This window comes from Podarcis muralis, chromosome W, assembly GCF_964188315.1.
Source record: "Podarcis muralis chromosome W, rPodMur119.hap1.1, whole genome shotgun sequence".
Classification (NCBI taxonomy): Eukaryota; Metazoa; Chordata; class Lepidosauria; order Squamata; family Lacertidae; genus Podarcis; species Podarcis muralis.
In genome coordinates, this window is record NC_135674.1 from 12,557,854 (window position 1) to 12,570,204 (window position 12,351).

Here is a 12,351-nt window from a genome sequence, read left to right on the forward strand (position 1 = left end):
CATTCATTGTGCATGGACATAGACGCTGAGTAATAGGGGTCTTGGAGTAAATCCCCTGCAAGAAGGCCGTGGGTATAGAATGGAAACGGGCCATGGTAAACGCTCTTCTCAAATTGGGCTCCGTCAGGTCTATCAAGTAGTTGGCAAGTGATCTTACCACTTTCACTTTAGGGAGCCACGTGGAGAGGCGAGCTGTGGTGGACTGTGCCCGGTCCATGGCCTCGTCTCTTGTAAGAATCCAGGCCCGGATTTTATGTTGGTCCCAAGATGACAGCGTGTCAAGATCTGGGAGGGAGTAGCGTGCAGTAATAGTCTCCATGGCCTTGGACCATTTGTTGCTATGAGAACAAGTTAAAAAGGCTTGCCTGGCTAGTAGGGAACCTGGGGCTTTGAATAATTTACAATAAAAACTAATAATTCTAATGTGGGCTCTCGCAACAATGGAGGGGAGGCCCAGTTCTGTTCTTAACTGTGCAGCAACCGAGCCCTTGGGGAGACCCAGTAACTTTCGTGCAAAAGAGTTTTGTAGAATCTCGAGCCGTTGTAGTGTTTTTAAATTCCACCCCCAGATTTCAACCCCATACAGTAGCATCGGGAGGACTTTGCTGATAAATGCTTTTCTGATTGGTGGAACCAACTGGCCGCCTTTTGCATAGAAGAATTTCTCCAAGGCTTTGATGGTTCTACGGGCAGCCAGGATGGTTATATTTAGGTGAGCTGACCAGCTAAGCCCATGCTGAAAAGTGATACCCAAATACTTGAATGCTGAACAATATTCAATAGAGTGGCCCTCAAAATTCCAGAATGGCTTCCGAGTTTTCGTGCCAAAAGTAAGAATTTTGGTTTTGGCGAAATTGATTTTGAGGGAGTTGGTATCACAATATGTCATGAGCCCTTTGAGCATGTTGTTTAAGCCCTGCTTGGTTAAAGACAGTATCACCATGTCGTCCGCATAGAGTAATATGGGGATCTTGAGCTGTTGTAAAGAGGGGGCAGATTGGTTTCGGGCCTTCATGGTTGTAACGATGTCATTGATGTAGAAATTAAATAGAAAAGGGGCCAAGAGGCAGCCCTGTTTGACCCCTTTATTCAGAGGGAAAGAATCAGAAAGAGCTCCCAGAGGGCCAAATTTTACTCTGGCCGATATGTCGTTATGAATTTCCATAAGAAGGTGGAGGAGTCTCTTATCTATGTTGGTGTAACTAAGCTTCTGCCATAGCCTATCTCTAGGGATGGAGTCAAAAGCGGAGGTCAGGTCCACAAAAGCCGCGTGTAGTTTGCAGTTGAACCTGTTTAGGTATTTATCAATCAGGGTAAATAGAACAAGACATTGGCCAGATGTACTATGACCTTTACGGAAGCCAGCCTGTTCCGGGTGGAATAGCTTTGTTTCTTCTGCCCACTCGATTAATTTCTCTAGCAAGAATCTAGAGTAAACCTTGTATGATATGTCCAACAGGCTGATAGGTCGGTAGTTACGCGGATCTTGTGGGTCCCCCTTTTTATGTATTGGGATGACTATGCTCTGTTTCCAGTTAGGTGGAATCTTAAGAGTAGCATTAATGGTGGTAAAGAGAGATGCTAAAATAGGGGCCCACCACGTCTGGTTCGATAAAAATACCTCAGGGGGTATCATATCCTCCCCCGGGGATTTATCCCCTGATAGCATGCTGATTAGTTGTGAACATCTCTCTGGGGAAACTGGTTCCCAGGTGGGCAAGGCAGATGCTGGAAGAGTAGAGACTACGTTTACTTCGGGATCTGGGGCTGAATACAGCTGAGCAAAGTGAGAGTGCCAACTGGCTGCTGTGATGTTGTTAACGATGAATGAGTGGGGTCTTAAGCCTGCATTAATTAAATTCCAGAATTTCTTGTCGTCTCGAGTTTTAATGGCCACTGACAGCGCCTTCCAGCGTTCTTTCACAAAGAGCAATTTCTTATGTTGAAGCAGCTTCTTGTAGTATGAACGGAATTGGGCTAACTCCCTGATTTTGCTCTGGGTGCTGTCTGATTTCATATCAGACTGAAGAAATCTAAGCCAACTTCTGCACTGTTTGCATTCTTGGTCGAACCAAGTTTGATTCTTCCAGGTTAGAATCGCACGGGGAGGTTTCGTGAGTGAAGGAAGCAAGTAGGCTAGAATTTGCTGGAAAGTTGAGAAATGATTCACATTCATTGTTAACAGCTGAGCTTTCAAGGCTAGGATCTCAGGGGAATTTAGGAGGACTTTTATGTCTTGCTCCAGATAGGTATTCCACTTCTTACGTCCGGGGGCTAAGATCAGTGGGTCCTGGAGGTGGAGTGAGCTGGGAAGCCCCAGCTGTGTGTGGAGGAAGGAGATGGCGATTGGAAGGTGGTCACTTTCGGTTCTGTTGAACACATTGAAACAGTATGCCTTATCATTAAATGCCGAGGAGGACCAGATGTAGTCTATAACGCTTGCCCCTCTCAATCCTAGAAAAGTATAGAATCCCCCGGACCAGTCTTTGGGTGTGCCATGCAAGCTGTGCAGCCCGCAGTTTATGGTAAACTCCAGTAGTATGATGCCAGCCCTATTGATGGTCTTATCATGTGAATTCCACGTAGGAAACCACTCCTCTTCTATGAATAATTGCGACTTATGGGTGAATGAGCTTATATCTGCTCCGATTCTGGCATTAAAGTCCCCCATTATAAGGATCTCTGACTTTGGAAATTCAGCCACAGATTTATCAAGGATAAATCTTAAATCCTCCCAAAGCTGATTTGAATGAGAAGGGGAGGAGGTAGATGGATTCTACAAATTTACACATATGAAGTCCCCAACTGAGCTGCTAGTGATGTGTAAAGTTTGAATGGAATTACTCTCTAACCAAAAGAGAGGAGAGATATTAAGTTGAAGCTCCTGCGAAACAAATGTTACCAGGCCACCACTAGGGCGCCCATACAAATGTGTTTTGGTCGCAGGAATCACAAAGGCGCCGTAGCCCAGTAGGGATGGGGGGGGTGATGATTCTAGGCACCAGGTCTCTTGTATACCCATAATCTGGAATTTCGCTAAAAACTCTTTCATATCCCCGCCATCCTGTTTGGACATCCATCCCGCCACATTCCAGGATAGCACATTAAAGCAGTTTGAAGAGGGACTATGTGCTAGTCAATTACTCTGGTTGCTGGTGGGAGAGGCATTGCCAAGGGTCTGAGACAGCGCCAGGCGTGATATTGCCGAAGGTATCGAAGGGGTGGCCAGCAGGGTCATCAATAAGACCTGAGTTGTCTCTTTGCGCAGTGGCTTCCTTAACGTTTATGTATTGGCTTGAAGAGGTTGCGGGTAAATAAGGTTCTACCAAAAGAGGTTGACTGGCAAAGGACGAGGATGTACAGTCACCTGACTGGGCCGCACTGATTGAAGACTCCAGGTCAGGCATAGAAGAATAGGACAATGACAGATTTCCAAGATGAGGGGTGTTTGGCGCATTGCTCTTTAAGACGGAGGGCGAGGTAGTTGATTGCAGATCTATTAGTAGAGGTGAAGGGGGACTGCGTTGGGACGGTGTATGAGGAGCTTCCGCCAGGCAGACTGCCATATCGTCCGTTATTGGAGTCCCAGTATTTGGCAGGGATTTCTGGGGTGTTAGCCCCTTCATGACTGCGTTCCTTTGATTTAGTAGGTTACTATGACCAGATTTTGAGGAAATTTTTTCTTGAAGTACATGTGTAAGTTGCTGCTTGAGTATATCAAGCCTGTTTATAACTTCCTGCTGTTCTACTAATGGCAACTCGCCATAGGATGAAATAAAGTCCCTCTCCTCTGAAGCAGCCAGATGGCTGGTCCCGCTTTGGTCATGCTTCTCTGTTGCTGGAGTAGATAAACCAGGAAGCTTGGGCTGAGAGGGAGGGTGAGGTTCCCGGGTGGACAGCTTGAGTTTCAAGACTATGTCGCGCCAGTCTGGTGAGCGGATACCTTTTTGTACGATGTTACGGAAAAGAGGTTTAATCCTGGTGTCATGAAAGACTCTTGTTGGGAAGATGCCCCAGGTGGCCAAAAACGCTTTACGCCTAACCAGTATGGAAGGAATTTTTGGTGACTGAAAGGAGAGCAGTACTTTTTGGAACCGATGGTGGTAGTTCAAAAGTTTCACTGAACTAAGATCTATTAGCGGAGGCCAAATCTGAAGGAGTTGCCTTAGATGATCTTTGATATCTCTCAGATTATTCCACCTTGGGGACCTGGGGTCACTGCTGCGTATAGTTAGGCATATTTTGTTTGCTTGAAGGATCAGAGATTGAGAGTCCAATTGAGCTTTTAATAGGTGACCACCAGTGCCACTTTCATGTCTAACAGGGGAGGTACACCTCTGTCCCTTTAAATCCCTCGGAGGCAGAGTGAGGTTGTGCTGCAACTCCAACAAATGGGCCTCAAGCTTTTGGTGGAGGTTATTCACCTGCATGGAGATCCCATTTATGCTCTTAAAGATGCAGCGCAGGGTCCTGGTTATTAATTGGAAATGATCGAATCCCATGCCGTCGCCCAGGGCCAACTCGGACTCCCCCTTCGAGGTGGCTCTCACTTCTTTGTCATTATCATTAGCATTATTCGTTGCGTTCGAGTTCACCCCCTCCACTTCTATGTCGGCTGCGAGGTCAGTTAGATGATTAAAACGATTGTGAGTTTCAACCGTGTAGCTATCTTCCTCGTTATTTCTGCTACAGTTAAGAAAGAAAGAATCAATCTTGGACTGTTTGGGCCTCGGGGGAGGCATTGCCTCATCCAGGTCCCTTGGCCGCTTGCCATGGCCCATAGTGGAGATAAGGAGAAATATCCGCAATAATTGGAAATATCTTAATGCACCTTAGAGAGTATTGTAGGAGGCAGGGGAGTGGTGAGCGAAAAAAAAAAAGTAGGTAGAGTTCGTTGCTTACTTACAATTCTCAGTTTGTTTCATGTTCCACCCCCTCACTATTTCAGCAGAGAAACAAGCCGGCGATTCGGTGCCCTTAAACAGGGGAGTTTCTCTTCGGGTTCTGACTCTGGACTCCCGCTGATTCTTCCTGCTCCGGCAGTCAAGATTGATGGTGTCGTCTATTGTTCCTTATCTGCAAAGCGCTGACTCATCTGGCACTTTCTCTGCTCACAGCTCAACATTCTTCTGCTCTCAAGCTCCAGGTTAAAAGAAACAGTTGTGATTAAGAAAAATAAAATACTTGGTCTAAAACGAGTTAAAACAAGATAAAATCAATTAAAACTCAGTTAAAATTTGTGGAGCTCTGGAGCTGACTGCCTGGCCTGCCGCCAGGAGAGTAAGACTGCGACAGACTGCTGTGAGGTATGTGGGGAAAGCGAAAGAAAATAAGGCTTTTCTGTTTGCCGCGGCAAGAGACTTTGATGTCCGGCTGGCCTAATGGGTCTGGGAGCCGCATCAAAGGCTTCGTGATTAATGAGCTGCCAAGATAAGGAGTCTTTGAAGGCATAAAAGGCTCACGGCTCAAGAAAAAAGCTGGAATGGAGTATTTCCAAGCTTCTGAGGCTGCTGAATGCCCAAAGCTAAATGGCCACAATTATGCGACTTGGGCTGTGTGGTGTGAAAGTTTACTACGACAGTTTGGAGTGTGGCATACTGTGTGTGAGGCCCCCCCAGTTCCTCTGACAGATAGATGGAAGACCCAGAATTTAAGGGCGATAGACATAATAGTCTTATCCGTCTCTCTGGAGGAAATTAAAACGCTGGCTGGCAACACCACTGCACGTGAGATGTGGAATGCTTTGAAAGTAGCCCATCTGCCGATCATCCCAGCCCAGAGTTTGACTGCATCGGAGGTCCTGGCTGTTTCCCAGAATGCGAGTGAATGCAGGGATGCTGAGGGCACCGTTTGCAAGCTGCAGGGGGAGCTGACTGTGATGTCATCCCAGGCAGCATTCCAGCCTCCAGGGGGAGCAATGTGGGACAGCATTCCAGCCTCCAGGGGGAGCCAAAGCGTTGGCAGCTGTGAAGTGCTGGAACTGTGGGACCCAAGGTCACACTCAGAAGTTTTGTCCAAAGACTGGAAATAAACAAAGGAAGAAGTCTGCAGATGGCCAGAAGCAGAAGGGAGGTGGAAAGCCCAAGCCAGGGAAAAACAAGGCTTTGTTTGCTGGCACAGCTTCACCAAAGGCTAAAGGCAAGTCTGATGACCAGGAGGAGGGGGGCAAGCAGCAAAAGCCCACGCCAGTGGAAAACAAGGTTTTGCTTGCTGCAAAAGCTGCTACAAAGGCCAAGGCCAGATTTATTGTAGATTCTGGATGCACCCGCCATCTGGCAAAAGATAAGCATCTCTTTATCTCCTTCAAGCCTCAAGATGGTGAGATCCACCTGGCTGACGGAAAGACATTGCGAATTGCAGGAGAAGGGACTGTGAAACTGGCAAGTCTGCACACAACCATCAAAGATGTACTTTATGTTCCAGGTGCTGCAGACAATTTGCTCAGTGTCCCACAGCTGACTGGGCGTGGCTTTGAGATTTCCTTCAAGAGGAGCGTCTGTGTCATCAGGAAAGGCAAAGAGGACATTTTGCATGCAAAGTTTATAGATGGTTTGTTCTGTATAACTTATGATGACAAACGTGCTGCTGTGTCTAATGCTGATTCATGTTGTGTTGCACAAACTAACAAAGTTCTTCATGCAGGATGCATTCATGATGCACACAGAAGATTTTGTCACCTCTCTTGGAAGGCACTGGCCAAGATGCCAGAGATGGTTGAGGGTTTGAACATCAAACCCTGTAAGTTTCACATGAAATGTGTATCTTGTGCAGAGAACAAGGTGAAGGTTGCTCCAAAAGGCAAGGAGTCTAGCAGGCAGGCTTCCAAACCCTACCAGCTAGTCCACGCAGACCTGGTTGGTCCACTTGCTCCCTCTTTGGATGGAGCAAGGTACTTCATGGTTCTAATTGATTCTTTTTCCAGGTACATTCATGTGTTTATGCTCGAGCAGAAATCGCAAGCATTTCCTAGGTTCAAGGCATTCTGTGCTTGGTTGGAGAATGTTCACGGTAAACGCATTGGTTGGTTGTTTACTGATCAAGGCGGGGAGTTCACTTCTCAGCAGTTTGAAGCTTTCCTGACCGAGAAGGGAATCCAGCATGACTTGTCAACGCCTAGATCACCATGGATGAATGGGCTTGCGGAGCGAGCAAATCAAACGTTGCTGCAAGGACTGAAAACCTTGTTGCATGATGCCAATCTCCCTGATAAGTATTGAGGGGGAGGCTCTGTCGAATTTTGTTTACACTTGTAGTCGCAGATTGTTATCACCTATTGGTTGTACTCCCTATGAGAAGATGTTTGGTAAGAAACCTTGCATCAAGCACATGAGAATCTTTGGTTCTGACATGTGGGTACACCCCCCACAAAGCAACAAGCTTGGGAAGCGTGGGGCACATGGTTTGTTCATGGGGTACGAAAAAGGTGCATACAGAGTATGGATGACTGGTTCTAAGTCCATTAAGTTCACAAGGAGTGTTGCGTACAATCCTAAGTGGGGGGGGGGGGGATGTGGGAATTTTCCAGAGTTACCCAGAGGAAGATGAAGGTGATGTGAAAAAAACAGATGATGCTGAGGAAGCTGATGAAGCTGAGGATGATGATGATGATGATGATCAGAGTTCGGATTCCAGCTCAGTGGGCGGCGCTGCTGCTGATGTCAGCGACAGTGATGACACAGCAGACTACAAGAGCGCAAAGGCCTCAGTCAGACCATCTGATGCGTCTGACAATGAACTGGAAGAACCACTGTTCACCATTGGTCACTTTTCTCCTAATAAAGAGGAGATGAGTCCAGAAGACTTGCGTCTAGTACGCAGATCTGAGAGAGCCACGAAGGGCAGACCTCCAAAGAGATTGGCTGATGAGTTTGCTAAGACGGCAAAAGCTGTTCTTAGTCGCTCAGAGAAGGTGTGGGAACCTTCAAGCTTCAAAGAGGTTCAGGAGTTAACCTCTAAAGATGCTGAGCCTTGGCTAAATGCCATGAAGGCTGAAGTTGATTCCTTGAATAGGAACCAAACTTGGGAACTGGTACCGTTAGTCCCAGGGATGAGACTGGTTGGCAGCAAATGGGTTTTCAAGGCCAAGACAGACCAGAATGGCAAAGTTGTCAGACACAAAGCCAGATTGGTTGCCAGAGGTTTTTCACAGGTACCAGGACAGGATTACCACGAGACCTATTCTCCCACCGTCAAATATGAGAGCTGATGCTCAAGATCGCTGCGGAGGAGAAACTGCATGTTTCCCATCATGACATTAATACAGCTTTTTTGTACGGGATTTTGGGGGAGGAACTGTTTATGCTTCCACCTGACGGGATGCAGATACAGAAGGGAATGGTCTGTAAACTTCGGAAATCCTTGATTCGGAAATCAAGCAGAGTGCCAGGTGTTGGAACACAAAACTCACTGAGACGTTGCTTTCTCTAGGTTTTCACCAGGGCAAAGCTGATCCATGTGTGTTTGTCAAGGAGGAGGGGCAAAACAAACTATATTGTTTATGTTTTGTTGATGATCTTCTAATGTTTTGGAAGAATCAGGCTTTCTACCAAAGCACCCTCGCTCAGCTGAAGGAGCACTTTGACATGAAGGATCTTGGTGAGGTATCCAACTATCTTTCTCTGCAGGTGGAGAGGGACCAAGCAGGTAATTTTCTGGTACACCAAACACAGAAAATTGCTGATGTATTAACCAGGTTGAATTTGGTTGATGCAAACCCAGCAGACACACCGATGGTGACAGGTTACCAGGTAGATAGTACTGCTGAAGCGTTTTCTGACACTACGCTGTACAGATGCATTCTAGGCAAGTTGAATTTCATTGCTAGATGTTCAAGACCCGACATAGCTGTAAGCACTAACCTGCTTAGCAGACATGCCAACAATCCTACTGTTCAGGATTGGAAAGCTCTGAAGCGCATAGCCCGCTATTTGAAAGGGACTTTGCACTACAGGCTGAGGTTCACCAGTCAGAAGACTGGAGGTCTTGAAATCTTTGCAGATGCAAGTTTTGGAAGTGACACCACGGATGGTACAAGCACTTCTGGAGTATGCTATATGTACAACCACTGTCTGTTTGACTGGCTGTGCAAGAGGTCGATGGATCGAAACCATCCTCTGCTACCATGTTGTTGGGATACTGCCAGGGGGACAAGGTCCATCATGGCCCCATATCGCCTCCGGACGTCCATCGATCTCCCGTAGACACGCAGTATCAGCAATTAGCGACACGAGCTCCAGAAATAGCTTGCCACATTCTAGGGCTGGTGCACGCTCTTATCAGCAGATAATGCACAGCGAAAGATGCACGCAGGAGAGCATTATTTATGAGTTTATTCTGTGTTAATCAGAACAGAGAAAAATATGACCGCCTGCTTCAGCGTTCAGGCAGCGAGAGAGAGAAAACGAAAGCAATAGAAAACATAAACATCCTGTGAACAGGAAATGCACAGACTCTGTGACTCACAAAGCCTGCTCCCTTTTAAGGTGGAACGGAAATATCCTAACAGTTAGAACCGAAAACCCCATGGTGGGTTTCACCGTTAAAAGTAATATCAGTTAAAAAGAAAAAAAAATGATAGGAAGAATGGCGACATACCAGCAGCTCCTAAAGGAGGAACAGGGCCAATTAAAATTAAGACCATACGAAGAGGTGACCCAATACTGCACCACATGGTTACAATATCATCAAATTGCCCAAATATTTAATCAGGATAAAGCAATAGGATTTGAAAAAGAAGAATCAAAATTACAAAAAGTATTATTACAAAACTCGAAAAAGAGTATATCCAAAATGTATAATTTATTATTACAATGGGAGTTAAAGGATGAAGAAGTAAAATAAGTTATGACTAAATGGGCATGCGTGGGACGCGGGTGGCACTGTGGGTAAAACCTCAGCGCCTAGGACTTGCCGATCGCATGGTCGGCGGTTCGAATCCCCGTGGCGGGGTGCGCTCCCATCGTTCAGTCCCAGCGCCTGCCAACCTAGCAGTTCGAAAGCACCCCCGGGTGCAAGTAGATAAATAGGGACCGCTTACCAGCGGGAAGGTAAACGGTGTTCCATGTGTTGCGCTGGCTCGCCAGATGCAGCTTGTCACGCTGGCCACGTGACCCGGAAGTGTCTGAGGACAGCGCTGGCTCCCGGCCTATAGAGTGAGATGAGCGCACAACCCTAGAGTCTGGCAAGACTGGCCCGTACGGGCAGGGGTACCTTTACCTTTACTTTAAATGGGCATGCAATATAGGTTACGTAATGCGGCTGGACCAATGGGAGATATTATGGAAATGTGATATTAAATTTATGGCATGTTACACAATCAGAGAAAATTTGATGAAAATGGTGTACCAATGGTACTTAATTCCGGTAAAATTGGCTAAAATTTACAAATTAAAATCAAATATCTGTTGGAGATGCAAGAAAAAAATAGGAACAATGTTTCACATGTGGTGGGAATGCCGACCTATTAAACAATTTTGGAATGAAATATATGAAGAAATCAAAAAGGTGTTTAAAATATATTTCAGTAAAAAACCGGAGGCATTTCTTTTAGGTATAATCACAAACAATATTCCTGACAATCAAAGGAAGGTATTCCTTTATGCAACGACAGCTGCCAGGATGCTTACAGCAAAAAATTGGAAAGGGAGAAAAATTCCATCAATGAAAGAATGGCAAATTAAATGTTGTGAATATATAAATCTGGGAAAACTCACAGCATTCACAAGGGGACAATCGGACCAGAAATTATTAAAAGAATGGGGATGTGCTAAACAGTATATGAAAAACATTGTTCTGGAGTAAGCATATCAGTATAATAATAATAGTATTATTAATAATAATGTATTATTTATACCCCGCCCATCTGGCTGGGTTTCCCCAGCCACTCTGGGCGGCTTCCAACTGAATATTAAAAACAATACAGCATCAGACATTAAAAACTTCTCTAAAAAGGGCTGCCTTCAGTTGTCTTTTAAAAGTAAAATAGTTGTTTATTGCCTTGACATCTGCTGGGAGGGCGTTCCACAGGGCAGCCGCCACTACCGAGAAGGCCCTCTGCCTGGTTCCCTGTAACCTTACTTATTGCAATGAGGGAACCGCCAGAAGGCCCTCGGCGCTGGATCTCAGTGTCCGGGCTAAACAATGGGTGTGGAGATGCTACTTCAGGTATACAGGACAGAGGCCGTTTAGGGCTTTAAAGGTCAGTACCAACACTGAATCGTGCTCAGAAACGTACTGGGAGCCAATGCAGATCTCTCAGAACCAGTGTTATATGGTCCCGGTGGCCACTCCCAGTCACCAGTCTAGCTGCCGCATTCTGGATTAATTGCAGAACCACCTGAAAAAGTCTCCTGCTGCTGTTTTCTGCAGATGCAATGGAGGCGGCCACTTGGTGGGCTCGACGTTGAGCTCTAGCCCGTGTCCGGTCTGATTCAGAGTGAGTTTTCCACCACCGGCGCTCTAGCCGTCTCAACAATTGTTTCATTGCCCTCAGCTCCAGGGAAAACCACGGGGTTGTCTGGGCTCCATGCAATCGGAGAGGGTGCTTCAGAGCCAGACAGTCAATAGCCCTCATTAACTCTGCATTCCAGCGGGCCTCCAGGGAATCAGCTGAGAGGCCATCAACTTGGATAAAACATCCCCTACCACTCTCTGGAAACCAGTTGGATCCATTAAGTAGCAGGGGAGGACCATCCAAATCGGTCCCACCTCCCTGCAGAGGGGAAGGGTCGCGGAGAAGTCCAGTTGCACCAGGACGTGATCTGACCATGGCACTTCTTTTGTTTAGCTTTTAGTTAGTGTCAGATCACCAACATCCATAGAGGTAAACGTGGCTATGACTTGGGCCAAACTTATTCAGGGACAGCCCCATGGAGGCCATGGTTTCCAAGAAGACCTGAGCGGCCCCTTGTAAGGTCGTGTCAGCATGGATGTTAAAATCCCCTAGGACAACCAAGCTAGGTGTCTCCAGGAGCATATCCGCCACTACCTGAAGCAGCTCGGGCAGGGAATCCTTGGTGCAGCGGGGAGGTTGGTACACCAATAGGAATCCTGTACTGCCCCTATTGCCCAACTTCCAGAACATGCACTCAGAGAACTGGGTCTACCCAATAGGACGCCTGGTGCAGACTAATGACTTCCTAAAAATCACTGCAACCCCCTCTCCCCACCCACATGACCTGGGTTGCTGTGCGTAAGAGAAACCTGGTGGGCAAGCAGCGGCAAGGACAGGCCCATCTGCTTCATCCAACCAGGTCTCCATCACACATGCCAGGTCAAATCCTCCATCCACAATCAGGTCGTGGATGGCCGTGGTTTTATTCATCATTGACCTGGCATTGCACAGCAACACTT